Source organism: Rhinopithecus bieti, unplaced genomic scaffold, assembly GCF_001698545.2.
Source record: "Rhinopithecus bieti isolate Rb0 unplaced genomic scaffold, ASM169854v2 scaffold_10685, whole genome shotgun sequence".
In the NCBI taxonomy this organism is placed as follows: domain Eukaryota; kingdom Metazoa; phylum Chordata; class Mammalia; order Primates; family Cercopithecidae; genus Rhinopithecus; species Rhinopithecus bieti.
This window is the reverse complement of record NW_016806950.1, coordinates 151,539-164,187: the sequence shown is the minus strand read 5'-3', so window position 1 is coordinate 164,187 and position 12,649 is coordinate 151,539.

Genomic DNA, 12,649 nt, shown 5'->3' with positions numbered 1-12,649 from the left:
TTGGAAGCACTTAGGAGACATGCATGAATGAATAAGGATGGTTTAGGGACACACGAGGCAAAAAGAAATCCTGCTGTTGAGAAAAGGCGCAAAGGATGGCTGGGAATGAGAGTGCAGAGGCAGGGGGATGACCCAGGTAACCACCGCTGGTCCTTGCGCATGTCTGAAGGTGGGAGGGAACCCAGGTGTCCTGCAACCCGGACATTCTCCTGTCACCAGGGTGAGGGGGAGTGTGGGGACACAGGGCGCAGGTTCTGGCAGCTTGTCTCCTTGATTTCTAGGGACCTGGGAGAGGGCTCAGGTGCAGGGTGGAAAGTTGCTGGGGGCTGGGAGGGAATGCTGGGAAGGAGAGAAAGCTAGCGTGCCCCAGTCTTTAATCCTCTAATCCTCCCCCCTGCCCCCGCCACCAAAAGGAGAGGACATGGCATGGGGAGCTGGGAAAAGGCTAGGGAGCCCTGCCAGTCCTCATCCCTTCTCTCTCAAGGACTGTGATCATGGAAGGACACTTGCTACTCATTACTCTGTGGAGACAGGGAGGCAGGGCACTGGGGCTGAGAAAATGCAGAGGCAAAGGGGTCTCTAGGCTCCTGGAAAGGGGAAGAGTGTGGGAAAACTGTGGCAGGAGCAAGTGGGAGGGAAGGAAGACCTCTGTCGAGGCTGGAAAGACACACATGGGGACCCACTCACTCTCCCAAAGCCAGACATGCATAGGTGGGGGAAGACAACTTCACAGGGAACAAGCCCCCTCGGGCGCATCACCACATGCTGTATTAAAGGCCAGTGTCCCACGGTCTCTCTGGCTATGCCCCTTCTCCCCACAGGGTTTCCCCAGCCAGAGCTACCAGGCCATGGAGACCCGTGCTCCTGGCCTGGGTCCCCATGCAGGCTGTGTCAGGCGATCAGCTGAGCACAGCAACAGCTCCTTTCAGGAGCTGGTGGTGTGTGTACGTGCACAAGTGTGCGGCAGAGTGTGTCGGGAGCATCGGATCCTAACAAGGGGAGGGGTATGTGGGTGAGTCAGCCGTGTTAATCAGAAACACCTCACCCAGCTGATTAGGACTAATGAAGAATGGAGTGGGTGGGGGACTCACTCAGTGATGTCTTTTTAGGGTAGGGAGAGCAGGACAGTTCCCCTAGTCCCATTTCTCCCTCAACAAGGACAGGAACAGACCAACTTTGGCAGCCACAGGAAGAATAGAGGTCAGACATAAGGATGAACCACAAGGGCCAGGGGGTCCTAGCTGGAAAGGGGCGAGCAAGGTGTCTGAGGCAGTGGCCAGGTAGTGTGGGGAAAATGTGTGAAATCCTCCAGCACCTGTCCCTATTCCTGCACTTCCTCCACTTTCTCTGTTTTGACCCCAGAGACATTCTTGGTGCTCAAGGCTGTGCCCCCTAGTTACCTTCTGAGAGCCAACCCACATCTGCAGAGGGCTGCGAGCCATGCTGTTCAGGAGCCTCCAGCAGTGCCCTTTACACCGCAGCCCGGCAGAGAGGGCTCTGGCTTGAGGCACTTACTGGTTTGTGCATTCACTGTTCATGCAGATGCCATGTAGATGCCATGGGGCTCTATGTAATGACCAGGGAGGGGTCTGGCAGGGCTGAGGGCACGAAGGGGCTGCGCAGGGGGAACCTGGGCATCAGCTAGAGGCCCTCTTGGCTCCTGCCCTTCCTTGCAGCAGAGGCAGATGCCCCTGAGCACCCAGTCTCAGCCCACAGCTTCACCTATGCTGCATGCCAATTCAGCCAAGGGCAGAGTCACCAGGCGCATCTCACAGATGTCCCATTCGGCTATGTGAGTGTGGGCATGGGGGAGGCGGAGGGCTGAGGGGACAGGATGGGTGTCGGCCAGCACCTCAAACACCTCCTAATTTGCATTACCACTGACACCCTTCTTGACCAAGAAAATGGAGCCAGAAATAACAAGACGGGAGGCGATTCCCTTGGGGGGACTTCGAGTTTCCCTTTCCTTGCCTCCAACACTCCCACGGTGCAGGGGACAGGAGGTCAGCCCCACAGCAGGGCCCTGGGCAGGAGAAATGCACCGCTGTGGCTCATCCCTGTCCAGGTTGGGCAGACACCTCTTTCTAGCTTCCCACTTCCCTCAACCCCAAACACCTGAGCCCTGACCTTTCCTTCTTCAGAGCCTTCCCCACTCTCTATTCCTCTAGGAACCCTCTCCCTGGCGCCTCTCTGGCAGCTCTACCTAATTGGGAAGTTGTCTCTGCCAGTGTTCTCAGTCTGTGTCCTGCCTTCCCCATCAGACTGGGCATTTCCCAGGGCCAAGGTCCGAACCTCCCCTGCCAATCTGGAACCAGCTCAATGGACCATTCTACATGGGAAACAGGCCACACAATAGAGCAGAAGGGCTTGCGATGAGATTCTAAAAATGGCATGAGGTAAATCCGGGTCCAGTGTGAGACTGTGGCTGTGTGGGGGGGCAAAGGTAGACCCCCGTTCCTGCAACCCCAGGGACTCCCAGCTCTGTCAGAGGCCTCTGAGTGTCAGGCAATGGGATCCTGGAGGAAAAGGATCAGGACCGTGGCAGCGCGACACCTTTGTCCCCTGCCCCAGTGACTGCAGCACAGACTCACAGACACATTTGATGCTCAAACTGTGTGGATTGAATTTGCTTCCGTCCCAAAGAGGGGAGGGAATGGTGTGACAGTCACAGCTTGGAAGTGGGAAGTGATGGGCCATGGAGAGCAGGCCACCTCTCTGGCCAAGAGGTCCTGGCACCTGGCAGGGTGAGGTGGTGAGGGTGGAGGCAGAGCAGACGGGCCTGGCAGGGAAACCAGGTCGTGAGAGACAGCGAGAGAGCTGTGAACGCACTGCGGGAAGGAGAGAACGGTGAACTGAGAACTCCCCCATACCTCCCTCCAGAGATGCTATTTTAGGGAGAGAGAATATATGCAGCGCAGGGGCAGGGGTGGGGAGCAGGCTGTCCTTGGGGGTCAGCTGGGCCACTGCTGCCTCTACTCTCCCAGGCATCTTCTTTGGCTCTGGGACCCCTAAGCCCTTCCTTCCTCTCTGGGAAAGTCTTCTTGTTCCCTTGAGTGTGAGGGTGGAAAGAACGAGCCAGGAGATTTGGAGCTGGCCTCTTGGTACCCTGTGAGGGTCCCTGGGGCCTCAGACCTAGGGGTAAGTTTCTATTTCCATTGCTTCCTTGGAAAGTGGGTGTGTAGGGCAGACTGTGAGGCAGGCACGGAGCCCGGTTCAGCAGGCCTGAGCACTTCTTGCACCCAACTCCACACTTAGGCGCTCTGCTCAGATCTTCCCTTAGTGTCAAGCAGGGGGAGTGAAATTTGGTGTTAGAGGAGGCCAGGGCGAAAGGCACACCCAGGCCAGCTGAGCTCCCACAGATGGTCGGACCCCTCCCACTGGGGAGGCCAACCTGCTCCTTGGCCCAAGGAGGCTAGATGGAGATTGCTATCAGATAGAACCCTTGCTTGGCATGAAGGGGAATTTTTGCACCCTAGTTCAACCCTCTGAAGGGCCCTGACTCATTTTGGGATGAAGGCTGCAATGCCCTGTGGGTTTATGTGGTGGCTGGGGGCAGGGGTGGGCAGGGTGGGTAGGGGATGAACAAAGACTTTTGTTTTCGTTTTTGGAGCTGGGTTGTTTCTCCACCTGATCCAGCTTCACCTGAAGGAGAGTGTTGGCTGGAGTGGGAAGAAGACCCAACTTCCAGCCTGGGAGGTGCTGGGCACTGGCTGCAACAAAAGGAACCTTGGGTTAAACTTTAGGAAGAACTTCCTGGGCACACATTTCCAAAGAACTGAGGGATCCCGTCCCCTGGATGTTCCCCACAGCAGATCCCTCTAGGGCTAGGGAGCTTGGCCCGGCCTTGGGAACAGAGGCAGAGAGATGAGCAGAGAGACCCACTGCGGGTGGCGAGTGGGTGGCAGAAGGCTCCAGGCAAGAGGGATGAGGGTGGGTCCAGGCGTGAGAACACACAGGTCCCCAGGCCACAGCCTGGGTTAAGGGATCTGAGGCGGAAGAGTACAGGGAGGAAAGACTGCCGCTCCACACCTCCTCTCACCTGTCCTGTCTTCATGCTTTTCTTCTTCTGGACTTATGGGCCAGGGCAGAGAGCGGGTGGGAAGAAATAGCTCTGGTCCCTCTACCCATTCCTCCCTGGAGCAAGAGACCTGCAGGACTTCTTGGTGGGGAGACTGAGATGAGACCTCATTTGGAGCCTCAAAGGTCAATGCGGCAGTGGAGCCAAGCCCCTGGGATTGAGCAGCTGGAGGCAGTCAGTGAGGCGAGGGGCAGGGGGCTATGTCACTTTGGAGGGATGCCCATGAGGTGGCATCCAGCCCAGAGGTAAGAAGCTGGCCAGGCTGACTGAGTAATGATCTTGCCCCTCCCCTTTCCTGGGGCCCTTGGCCTTGTGGGTGTTGCAGGAGCCGAACTCTCCCTTCCCCCCGCAGACAGCAAAAGCACACTGTGGATGGGAGGTGAGGGGGAGGATCAGGAGATGGTGTGAAGGAAATAGTTCACCCCTGCATGGGTAAGGGGGAAGGGAGAGGACAGTGCCCCCTGGTGCTGGCCTCTGTGGTGTTCCCAGCACACACAGAGAACTCACATGAGGGATCAGAGAGCCCTATGCCCACCTGGACATTCCACTTCCTCCCAGACTGGCAGATGGTTGTGCCTGAGGACAGAGGCAGTGCAAAGGTGAGACTTCGCACAGGGTCTCAGCACTCCCTGCGTCCTCTGAGCTCAGAGGTGTGTCTCTGGTCTCAGGTGCTGGCCTAGTCCCCCACAGACGGTCAGGCAGTTGCATTGTCACCCCACCACCCTCCAGACTCACCCTGTCATATCACCCCAGATACACAAAGCACACAGACCGACCCAGTTCCATGCACATCCCTTCCCCACGTACCAGACTTCCGGGGCACCCACGTGCAGGGACACACTCCTCCCAACACACACAACCAGGATCACAGTGCCACACAGGTGTGTCCCAGGTGCCACAGGAACCCAGGAATAGTGCACACTAACACATGCATGGAAATCCCGCACCCATATGCAGACATGTACACTCCTGGCTCTGAAGCTGACCTCATTATCCAGTGGTGTGCTGGCAAATGTTTAACAACCGGCTCTCCAATGTAAGCTACCTCAGCACTGAGCACTGGGAAGAGATACTCATAATCGGCTCTTGAGAGCTGGCGTGAGCCAGCTCCAGCCCACCACTCCATTATCCTTCATAGAAATCACATGACAAACCTTAAATGCAGCTGGGCAGCCCCCAGGAGGGCTGCACCTGGGCAGCAGTGACTCATCAGGGCAGCTTTTTTCCCCGTGGGAGTGCCTCCCCTTCCCTAGCTTCATGCACCCCCCACTCCTGTCCGGACCCCACTTCCTGCCCCTTTCATTCCTCCTCCTCCCTCCCTGTCACTCAGGGCTGCGAGCTGTGGCTGGTACTCAGGCACATCTCGTTCATCCTTTCTCTCTCTGCCGTGGCTAAGGCCACCAGGTGTGGAGGGTGACAGGCCCATTCCTAATTCTAGCAGGCTTCCTGGAGGAAGAGGACACGGCGATGCCATATGTTACCAAAATGCTGTAGCTCTCTGTGCCTGGGCTGCCACTGACCTGTATCCACATCCTTGAACCAAGCCCATCCCTTTTTACTTTCTTCTTCTGTCTGGTCATGAGGACAAGGGGTCTGGTTTACACTGAAAATTGTGAGAAAGGGAGAGAATTCTCAGCTTGCAGGGTAGTGAAGGAAGCCGTTTGGAGCCTGTTCTGAGAGTGGGCACCTCTGGTTCTAGCCACATTCTGTGGACGTTGTGTGGCTTCTCAGCGCTTCTGTTCCTCAGTGGAGTAGGTGGTTTAATTTCCATCACAGCTCTGACATTTTGGCATTCTATATTTCTGAGATTATTCCAAACTCCACTCAGCGGGAAGCTTCCCTTAGAGCTAATCTTGATCTCTTTCCCTATAGCTCATGAGGGAGGTGACAGATGTGGTTCTGGAGTATACCTGGGGGACTCAGGGGCCTCTGCTCTCTTCCTTGTGGCTCCTAGATTATTCCTGCCAGGCACACATGTAATGGGGCAGGGGCAGAGCGAGAAGGAGAGAAAGAGGAGGGGATAAGGTAGGAAGAGAAAGAAAGGAAAAGAAGAAAAGAAGGAAGGAAAGAAAAATGAAAGAGGGAGAGATAAAGGAAGGGAAATGATATGAAAGAAAGGAAAGGAAAGGAAATGAAGGAAAAGAAAAGAGAACAGCAAAGCAGAAGGGCTCATCGTGGATGCAGAGAGCAGCCAGCCTTGCCAGTAAAGTAGCCAGGGGTACATGGAGGGGATACAGAGGGCTGCTTCTAGTTGTTGCAAACCCCATCTGTGAGAATCTGTAAAGTGGGTGCAATTCTGGGTCTTGCTGGCCTTGGGCTGAGCTGTGCTAGGGCAGAGTGCCCTGGGCAGGGGCTGGGGTCCGGGAGTCAGCCCACTCCTCTGCCCAGGGCCTCCTGCACTGCTTTGCTCCTTCTGAAAACAACTGAAACCGCAAAATTGGCTTGTGGTCGGGTGACTATCAGTCACTGCTATTCAGCTTGGCTTCCTAGGATGACTAAGGGGGTTAAAAGTCCCTCCTATTAGCCCCCCAGATTTTCAGGGGAGTCAGAGGCCAAGGCAGAAAATTGTTTTCTTTGGAGGCTTTTGCTAGGGTCTGAGTTCTTAAATGGCAGGGCCTGTGCACACTGTGTCTCGCAATGTCTGCGGGCTCAGGAGTTGGGGGGTCACCAAGGTGGAGGCAGCAGTATCTCTGGGCTTGCACACCCAGTAGCTTGGAGTGGGGAGGGGTTGGGGTGGGGGATGCCTGGGTCATCAAAAGAGTCTCCTTTCAACATGCCTCTTCTGGTCCCAGTTCTCGGGGTAGCTAAGCTGCTGATGCTGCTGATGGGACTGGGTACCATGGGTCCCTTGGGCAGGGCCTGGCACCAGCTAGGCAGCCCAGCTGCTTGAGCTGCAGAGAGTGCTGGAACTGCCCCTGCTGTGCTGAACATCCCAGGTGCTGGGTCCTCCTGATTCCCCCTGGGGTTAGAAAATTCACAACCTGGGAGGCAGGAGGGTGGGCTCTATAGGGTTCTGTGTTCCCTTTTAGTGGCTCTGAGCCGTCTTGCTCTAAGACTCAATTTCTTCTTCTTGAGAAGAAAGGCTTGGATTCTCTCAGCACTGACCTTTCACGTATCTGGGATGCCAGAGAAGAAAGGGAAAAGACAACCACTTCCTAGACCCGCAGGCCCCTCACCGCACTGCCCTGCCGTCCAGAAGGGCCCGCCCACCTCCAGCGCGCTGCCCTCCCCTCTCTTTCTGACTGCCCGTGGTCTCAGTTTCTCTCTTTCCCTCTCTTTCTTTCTCCCTCTGTCCTGCTCACTTTCTGTTTAGGCTCCCTCGTACTCCCCCACCCCTGACAGCCAGGTGCACCTGAGTTCTTCTGATGGCTGACCCAGACCTTCCTGACCACTCCCCTGCCAGATTCAATTTCCCCAAGGGGTGAGACCCTCCCCAAACTCTCCCACCTACATCCAGGGTCTAGGGGTGGGGTTCTGATATCTCTTTGAGCCCTCAAACAGGTGGGAAGGTTGAGGGTCTGCATGGCACGTCTGTGACCTGCCCCCACCAGACTGAGGGTCCTCTGCTGGGAGGAGGGGCCAGTTTTCTGAGAGGGAGGTGCCGGTATCCTCAGAGACTCCTGAATCCCCAACCTTTCCCTCCCGAGGTGGGCCGGTCTCCTCACAGGGAGGCGGAGGGAATCTGCTTAATATCCAGGGATCAATGCCAAGCCGGGGAGGGGGACGCCATCAGACTTGTGACTCGGGAGGCATGGTGAGCACGTGCAGACCCAGAACACGTGAAGAACATATGTGTGGAAAAAGTTTGTGTCACTCATAGGCATATCAGAGGCATGATACCTCCCCTCCTCCTCCCGCCCTCTCCGTCGGGTGCTAGAGCCCCCCCCCACACACACCACACACGTGTGTTAAGTGTGTGTGCACACGCACACATGCAGCCGGCTGGAAGAGCAGGACCGGGGAGCCGGGCTGGAGTGGTGGAGGGGGAAGGGACAGGAAGACAGGGTCGCCCCACCCCTACCCCGTGCCCGTGCCTACCGAGTGCCGCCTCCCGGTGGCTGGTGAGGTCTCTGCCCCCTTGACTTTTCCCTGCTTCGAGGAAACACCTCCCTTTAGGGGAAAGCGAGATGGTGAGGGGAAGCAGGGGAAGCACTGACTCTCGGCAGAGGCATGAGCCTGATTTTCCAGTCCGGGGCGGGGCGGAGGGAGATGGCACTGGGGACGCCCGGGCGATGGGGCCTGACTCAGAGCCAGAACCACAGGGCTCCTCCGCTGTATTGTCGTCGGGGAACTAGAAGCCACCAGGTTTATAAGAAACTGCAATTCATCTCTGTCCCCTTCCACCCCTTTGCAAGGGATCAAGGTTAGACTAGAAGAAGAACTTATAGCCCGGGGCAAGAAAGGGACTCTGCCTCAGGTGATCTTTTTGGAAGTCTTCCCTGGGTTTCTTCGAGAAGAAGGGCCTGCCCCAGGGGTTAGATCGTAAGAGGAGCCCGGGCCTAGGGCGTGGAGGCCCCCATTCTCCCTGTTTGTTGTCAAGGAAAGCCCGCTCCTCACTTCCAGCCTGGAACAGGAGCTCCTAAGAGCTGTCGACAGAGCTACTGCTGAGGCTGCAGCAGGGCCATACAGGGGTCCCCAGAATCCCAGGCAGTCTGGCTGGCATGGAGGGGATGGGGCAGCTGGTGGCTCCACTTGGCTCTGCTGCCTCATCTTGGCCACTGGCGCACGTGTCCCAAGGTGAGAAGCAAGAGGGAGAAGAGTGTGCAGGTTCCATTAGCAGGAGGGCAGAGCCGAAGGTGTGATGAACTTGGGCATGGGCAGAAAGACCAAGGCAGCACTGCTTGGCAGGGCTCATGCCCAGTGGCATCCTCCTCCTATTCTAGGAGCTGCCCAGGCCCCTTCCCTCCTCAGGCAGAAACACCTAACAGCTTGGATGACTGGCAGTGGGCTCCGTTGCCTGGGGCAGGGAGTTTGGAGAAGTGAGGAAGGCTCCTGCCTCTCACTCCACCTGGAAACCAGGACTCCTGGGTCCTTCCCATCTGGACTCATCTTCCTCCACTGCCACAGTGGCTGTGTGACAAAGCCAGTCCCTGCCCCTTTCCATCTCTCAGTCCTGCTTCCCACACTCCTACCCCATCTGCGGGATGGGATTTGCTGAGTAACAGGGTCCGGTTCTGCAGGGTCATCAGACAGAAAGGACGCCAGAAGAGGTGAGAAGAGGCCTGGGTTGAGGCAAGGGTAATGTCAATTTGGACACCAGGATGACTTCCCAAAACATAGAGGAACACTCTCTGGTTGACATAGGGGGCCCTTCCGTCTTGCCTTTCTCCAGAGGGAATGAGGAGAAGGACTCAGCCAGGGTTGGGTTGGGTACCTTATAAGGAGAGAGAGTCAAGGGATAAAAATAACTGAGAGCCTGGGAAACTTGTGTTACCTCTCTGAGCACCAGCTTCTCATCTGTAAAATGGGAGCAATAGTGTCCTCTTCACACAGGTGTGGGAGGCTCCACTGAGGAAGGTGCACAGTATAAGCCTAAGTGTTCGTTAGGTCACCAGCTGTGTGATCTTGGCAAGATAGTTAACTTTTCTTTCTTTTTTTTTTTTTTTGAGATAGAATTTCTGTCTGTCGCCCAGGCTGGAGTGCAATGGCACGATCGCGGCTCAGTGCAGCCTCTGCCTCCTGGGTTCAAGCAATTCTCCTATCTCAGCCTCTTAGCAGCTGGGATTACAGGCATGTGCCACCATGCCCAGCTAATTTTTGTGTTTTTAGTAGAGACGGGGTTTTGCCATGTTGGCCAGGCTGATCTCCAACTCCTGACCTACAGTGATATACCCACCTCAGCCTCCCAAAGTGCTGGGATTAATTTTTTTTTTTTTTTTTTTTTTTTTTTTTTGAGATAGAGTCTCGCTCTGTCACCAGGCTGGAGTACAGTGGCGCAATCCTGGCTCACTGCAACCTCCAACTCACTGGTTCAAGCGATTCTCCTGCCTCAGCCTCCTGAGTAGCTGGGCCTGCAGGTGCACGCCACCACGCCAGCTAATTTTTGTATTTTTAGTAGAGACAGAGTTTCACCATGTTGGCAGGATGGTCTCAATTTCCTGATATTGTGATCTTCCGGCCTCAGCCTCCTAAAGTGCGGGGATTACAGGCATGAGCCACCATGTCTGGCTGATACTTAACTTTTTTATATCTCAGTTTCCTTGTCTGTAAAATGGGAACAATGGTTCCCACCCAGTTGCCTTCACACCATTGTGAAGTCTAATGAAATCAAAGGTATATTGACTAGTCTTAACAAAAAAAAAAAAAAAAAAAAAAAAAAAAAAAAAAAAAGAGAGAGAGAGGGAGAAAGAAAGAAAGACATAACAGGTTTATTAAAAGGGGTATGAGTTGCCTGGGGATGTTCTCTTCCTTTTTTTTTTTTTTTTTTTTTTTTTTTTTTTTTTTGACAGAGTCTCTCTCTGTTGCCCAGGCCTGGAGTGCAGATGGTACATCTCAGCTCACTGCCAACCTCCACCTCCGGGTTCAAGCAATTCTCCTGCCTCAGCCTCCCAGTAGCTGAGTTACAGGGCACCTGTCACCACGACCAGATAGTCTTTTTTTTTTTTATATTTTAGTAGAGATGGGGTTTCACCATGTTGGCCAGGTTGGTTTTGAACTCCTGACCTCAAGTGATCTGCCCACCTTGGCCTCCCAAAATGCTAGGATTACAGGCATGAACCATTATGCCCGGCTGGGATATTCTCTTATCTCGTCCTTTACCCCTCAGCCCAGAGTGGTGATGGGAGGAGGAGGTTAATTAGGAAGAACTGGGGCTTTTACAGTTTCCAAACTCACAGGGAGTCAAGGATTGAGACAAAGTACAAGCTAGATTTGGCAACACCCAGGGTCGTGCATGGGAGCCTGGGAGCCCCATGTCCCACTGCCCATTTGCAGGACCCTGGGTGGTGGCCCCAGTTCAGTGTGTGCATGTGTGTGAAATGCAAGGCGATGAGGTCAGTATCTCAATTCCCAGTTACTGGTCCAGTTGCTAAGAACTTGCCTGACCATAACCATCCTTTCCCAACTCACAGAATGTCAGGTTCTGATGCCAGTGATTGGAAAGAAATGGAGGTGAGCAAGGAGAGGGGGCAACGCTGGACAGCCATGCCAGCTTTATGTCCCCTGTGGCCAGAGATGTGGGTCCAGGGTGCTTCTCAGTGCCCAGGTCAGTCCAGCCAGCTGCCCATGGCCCTGGTGGGAGGAGATAGGCTGGGCGCCTTCTGACACTTCCTGGGAAACTGAGCGGGGCAAGCAGCAAACAGCAGGCTCCCGGGGAAATCTCAGACTTGTGTGTCAGAGCGGATCTGTGTCTGGGGTGGTAAGTGGGGTTAAACTCAAGGTCAGACCTAGCCAATCCATTTTCACGCCAGCATGGCCTTGGGTGTCCTCCATTCCAGTGGCTGGGACCCAGGTGCCCACTCAGCTGGAGACAGCACTGCTGGAAGCCTAATGCTGGGTTTGTCCCTCTGCTTCAGACACTGGTTGCCCGCCTGATTTCTGCCTGTGCCTAGGATTTATAAGGAAGGTAGTTGTGGCATGTGGATCCCAAGCCTCTGTTCCACTCCCAGATTTCAGGTGCTAATCTCTCCATGAGTTTCAGTGACCTCAGAAAAGGAAATGGAATTAAGCTGCAGTTTAAGGGGTTGTGGGAAGACAGCTGAAGGAATGTCCCAGTCTTCAGTAGAGGAGGTGGGAGGTGGCTCTAAACTGCCTAAATAGGGGGAACACTACCAGGAATCTCAAATTCCTGTACAATGCAGACACAGTCAACCAGCCCCCACCTACTTAGATCTCTAAGTGCTTAGAGATCACCAACCTGTCCCAGGCTCCCGAGTCTACTACCTCACTCCTCCTTGTTCTCTGCCTTTCCCAGGCTACTGTGGTTATGATTTGTGGCAGAAGTTGGGAAGGCAGAAAAGGAGAGAAGAAGGGAAAAGGACACTCTGAGAACAAGCCAAAGTGGACCCCTTGCAGAGTTGGCAAGATGGCAAAGGGGATGCAGTGGCAGGTGAATTAGTTCAGACGGGCAAGAGATGTAGGATAAGTCAGCAAGCTGCCTTTATGCAGGAGATCCTAAGGCTAGAAGGTAAGAAGGGTTTCCACATGTGGCAGTAGTCTCAGTGTTTCTGGAATGGAGTTTATATATATGTTGTGGGTGGGATAGGGGGAACAGAGGAAGAGCTGCAGCATCCTGCCTTTGAGGAGGAAGATGGTACAACAGGAAGGCCAGGAGGTGGGCTGCAGGTAGAATCCCAAAATCTCCCCGTGAGACAGGGCTGAGGAAAGCAGACGGCCAGCTGCTTGGCCTGCAGCCTTCTTGCCCCCACTCCCAGCTCACCCGCCTACTGCAAACACTCCTCAGCTCCCCCACCCCATTCTGGCCCACAGCCCTGGGGAAGCGACATGGCATTCTCACCATGGACCCAGTGCCGGCTGTGGCTTCTTCCCTCTGACCTATTTTTCAATCATTTGATGGGATTTCCAACCCCCCCAAACCAAAGCCCCAGCCTCCTGGGCCCGTCAGCTCCACCG